Source organism: Meriones unguiculatus, assembly GCF_030254825.1.
Source record: "Meriones unguiculatus strain TT.TT164.6M chromosome Y unlocalized genomic scaffold, Bangor_MerUng_6.1 ChrY_unordered_Scaffold_25, whole genome shotgun sequence".
Classification (NCBI taxonomy): Eukaryota; Metazoa; Chordata; class Mammalia; order Rodentia; family Muridae; genus Meriones; species Meriones unguiculatus.
Genome location: NW_026843710.1, coordinates 19,141,509 through 19,146,801, shown reverse-complemented (window position 1 = coordinate 19,146,801; position 5,293 = coordinate 19,141,509).

The window sequence follows — 5,293 nt, the reverse complement described above, 5'->3', positions numbered from 1 at the left end:
TTACATTGTAATGTGAAGAGGGCCTGCCTCTGACATAAACTGATTTGACTGCTCTTTGATCACCTGTGGAGTACCATGACACAGAGGAAGACATTGCAGCCACTCCTGATGAGCCCTAACAGACTAGGATCAGAAGAAAGAGAAAAGAAAACCTTCCCTACCTATGGACTTTTGGAGGGAAGTGTGTGGAGAAGGGGGAGGAAGGGAGAGATTGGGAAGGGAGGAACAAGAGGGGGGATACAAAGTAAATAAAGTATAATTTAAAAAATTGATGTCATAATGCCATTGTGATATCATAATCACATTGTGATATCATCAGAGCATTTTGATGTCATCAAAGCATTGTGAAGTCATACAGTTTTGAAGTCATAATAGCCTTTTGATGTCAACATTACATTATGATGTAATAGCACAATCTTGTAATACCACTGTATTAATAGAATGGTTGTCATAATACTATTGTGAATTCATAATACCGTTGTTGAAAGACTGCTGTTGACATAGTATTGTGATATCATAATACCTTTGTAATGTCATAACAGCATTGTGATATTATAGTATTGTTATATTATAAAAGCATTATGAAGTCTTATCATTTCGATATTATTAAAGCATTTACATGTCATACCATTTTGATGCCATTATACCTTTTTGAAGTTATAATAGCATTTTGATGTCATCATACCATGGTGATGTCATCATAGCATTGTGATCTCATCATATCATTTTAAGTCATACTTTTATGAAGCCATAATCTAATTGTGATGTCATAATATCATATTGCGGTCATAACCCCATTGTCATATCACAATAGCAGAGTGATGTCATATATCCATGGTGGTGTCATATTCCCATTGTGATGTCATTACACAATCATGTCTTAATAGAATTCTGATATAACCTTAACATGGTGAGGTTATCATAGCATCGTGATGTCATAAAATCATTGTGGAGTCATGACACCATTGTGATAAGCATAAAAGCAATGTGTTGTCATCTTAGCATTTTGAGATCATAATAGCATAGTGATGTCACAATATCATTGTGATGTCATAACATAATTGTGATATCTTAATAGCATTGTGTTGTCATCTTAGGGTTGTTACATCATAATATCATTGTGTATTCAAAATAGCAATGTGATGTCATAATACCATTGTGATATCATGATATCATTGTGATGTCCTAATACTCTTTTGAAGTCATAATACCATTTTGTGGTCATAATAGCATTGTGATATCAAAATTCCGATGTTATATCATTGCACAATGATTTCATAATAGCATCATGATATCATAATAGCATTGTGATGTCATGATGAATTTTGATATCAAAATGCCAAAGTGATGTCATAATTGCATTGTGAAATCAAAATTCCATTGTGATGTCTCATTTCCATTGTGATGTCATGCCACAAGCATACCTTAATAGCATTGTGATGTCATAATTACATTGAGATGACATGATGAATTTTGATGTCATAAGGCTGTTATATCATAATAGCATTGTGATGTCATAAAAACTTTGTGATGTCATATTGCCATTGTATTGTCCTAATATTTTTGAAGACACATTAGCATTGTAATGTATAATACCATTGTGATGTCATAACAGCATTGTGAAGTTGTAACATTATTATGATGTCATAATAGCATTGTGATGTCATGACAGCATTTTAATGTCATAATAGCATTGTGATGTCATAATACCAGTTTGATTTCTTAATAGCATTGAGATGTCATACTTTTGTGATGGCATAATATCATTGTGTCATAGTATCATTGCGATTTTTTAATTCCCTTGTGATATATTAAAACTATCTTATCGTAATAGTATTGTAATGTTTTTATAGCATTGTGATGTCAAAATTCCCTACCACAATTATGTCATAATAGCATTGAGGTGCCATAAAACTATGATGTCATAACAGCATTGTGATGTCATAACATTGGGATGTCATCCTAACATTAAGATGTCATTTCTTTGTAGGACTCCACCAAGACAAGTTTAGCAAGTCTGAAATAGTTTCTGCTTCACATTAATGTCTGTTAAATATTCTGAGTCAGAAGGCTGAAGATGATGCTCCAACGTTACAGAGAGTTATAGATGACAGTTCAGGCAACAAATATTGTCTGTCTATTTTTTTTTAATTTTGGAATTGGCTAACATGCACTTTTTATTTACTCTAGCAACTAATTTTATTCCTTCTCAAGTCTCTGTTGGGGTTGAAGACCAAATAGGTACAGTGCCACACAAAAAAAGCTCAAGTTATTTAGAAGTTAAGAATTGCTTTCATATAGGTCATACAAATGAGGATAAAAATTAATTTAGGTATAGAACTCTAAACTTGTCAAGATAATCAGATACTTTCTCCTAATTTGCTAAATACACATGGACTATATATACATTGCACATGTAAATTTTACCTAATAATTTTCATAATTTCATAATTATTATTGTATTGAAATAAAAGGAGCTTTTTATTGGACTTAAAGGGGGTATATTGTTGGTATAATGTTCTTTTGAAATCTGTGCACCTCACCCTTTTTTATTCAAACGCTGATTTCTTTCCCTCTTCACGCACACTCTCTTGTTTCAATGCCGACATTGCATTGTGATACTTATTCTAAGCATCCTGTCTCAACTTTGTGTAAACAGGCCAAAATAAAGCAACTAGCCACAAAGTTGAGCAAGGAGAGGAGCCAGAGAACAGGAAAGAGGGGAAGAGCCAGAATGCAGGAAATGAGTGGGAGGAAAAAAAGGGCAAGGGCAGAACTAGGAGAGGTGAGCTGGGAAGGGAAATAAGAACTATGTGGAGAATAAACCAGACCTAAGATTTCACAAAAAAACAAGTAAAATGGGTAAAATCTAAATGTTAGGAAACTATGTGGGGATGGAGGTTTAGGAGGGAGTAACTATTGGAATACATTGTGTTCTAGGTTAACTATATATAACCAGATCTGTGTGGTGGTTTGGTTATACATCTTTGTAGAATTAACAGCAGATTTACCAGAAGATATTATCAAATGTAAATCTTAATCAACACATACAACAGAGATGTCATAAAATTGTGATGTCATAAAAGCATTGTTCAGTCATAATAGCATTGTAATGTCATATTACCAATGTGATGTCATAAAAGCATTATGATGTCATAATAGCATTGTAAAGTCATAATATTGCTAAGATATGACACAATTGTGAAATCTATACCGTTGAGATATGATAGCTCTGTTGTAATGTCAACATAGCATTGTGATGTCATCATAGCATTGTGATGAAATCAGGTTTTCTTTAGTGTTTGGATTCATGTCATGGTCTTCTATTTGGTTTCTTTGATCCACCAATCTGTTTCTATGCCAGTACCATGCAGTTTTTAGTATTGTTGCTGTATAGTACAGCTTGAGATCAGGGATAGCAATACATCCTGAAGATCTTTTACTGTAAAGAATTGATTTTTAGCTATTCTTGTTTCTTGTTATTCCATATGAAAGTGAAAATTTTTCTTTCAAGGCCTTTAAAGAATTGTGTTGGTAATTTGATGGGAATTGCATTGGACCTGTAGATTGCTTTTGGTCAGATGGCCATTTATAGTATATTAATCCTGCCAAGCCATGAGCATGGGAAATCTTTCCATCTGCTGATAACTTCTTCTAATTATTTTTTCAGAGACTGGAAATTTTTTTCATATAATTCTTTGACTTACTTGGTTAGGTTCCCTAATTTCTTTCTCGGACCTTTTGTCTTTTGTATACAGGAGAAGTGATGATATTTTTGAGTTAATTTTGAATCCAGCAACTTTACTGAAAGTGTTATTCAGATGTAAGAGTTCCTGGGTAGAATTTTTGGGGTCATTCAGGTATACTGTCATATTATCTGCAAATAGTGATACTTTGCCTTCTTCCTTTCCAACTTGTATCACCTTGATCTCCTTCAATTGACTTATTGATCTAGCATGTACTTCAAGAACAATGTTGAAGAGATATGGAGAGAGTGGAGAGCCTTGACTTTTCCCTGCTTTCAGTGGGAATGATTTAAGTTTCTCTCCATTGAGTTTGATATTGGCTATTGGCTGGTTGTATATTGCCTTTACTATGTTCGGGTATGAGCCATGTATCCCTGATCTCTCCAAGATTTTAAATATGAATGGATGTTGGATTTTGTCAAATGCTTTTTCAGCATCTAAGGAGATGATCATGTGGTTTTTCTCCTTCTGTTTGTTTATGTGCTGGATCACATTGATCGATTTCCATTTATTGAACCAAGCCTTCATGCCTGGGATGAAGCCTACTTGGTCCTAGTGGATGATATCTTTGATATGTCCTTGGATTCAGTTTGCTAGTATTTTGTTGAGTATTTTTGCATCGATGTGCAAGGGGGAGATTGGCCTGAAATTCTTTTCTTTGTTGGGTCTTTGAGAGGATTAGGTACCAAGGTGACTGTGGCTTCATAGACTGTATTTGGTAGTGTTCCTTCTTTTTCGATTTTGTGGGATAGTTTGAAGAGTATTGGTGTTAGCTCTTTTTGAAGGTCTGGTAGAATTCTGCACTAAAACCATCTGGCCCTTGGCTTTTTTTTTGTTTTCATGGTAGACTTTTGATGACAGCTTCTATTTCCTTAGGGGATGTAGGACTATTTAATTGGTTTACCTGGTCATGATTCAGGTTTGGTCAAGAAAATTGTCCATTTCATTTAGAGTTTCAAATTTTGTGGCACATAGACTTTGAAGTATTACTGTTCGCATTTCTTCAGTGTCTGTGGTTATGTCCCCCTTTTTGTTTTGGATTTTGTTGATTTGGATAGTTTCTTTCTGCCTTTTAGTTAGTTTGGCTAAGGATTTGTCTATCTTGTTGATTTTCTCAAAGAACCAGCTCTTGGTTTCATTGATTCTTTGAATTGTTTTATTTGTTTCTAATTGATTGATTTCAGCCCTGAGTTTGATTATTTTCAGCCATCTATTTCTCTTTGGTGTGTCTGCTTCTTTTTTTCCTATGTTTTTTAAGTGAGCCATTAAGTTCTTTGTACGAGATATTGCAAATTTCTTTTTGAAGCACTTAGTGCTAAGAACTTTCCTCTTAGCACTGCTTTCATTGTGTCCCTTAAGTTTCAATATGTTGTACCTTCATTTTTATTGAATTCTAGGAAGACTTTATTTCTTTATTTATTTATTCTCTGACCCAGCTGTCATTTAGTAACAAGTTGTTCAGTTTCCATGTGTGTATATAGGCATTTTGCTATTTTTGTCATTGAGGTCCAGCTTTAGTCCATGGTGATCAGATAGGATACAAGGGG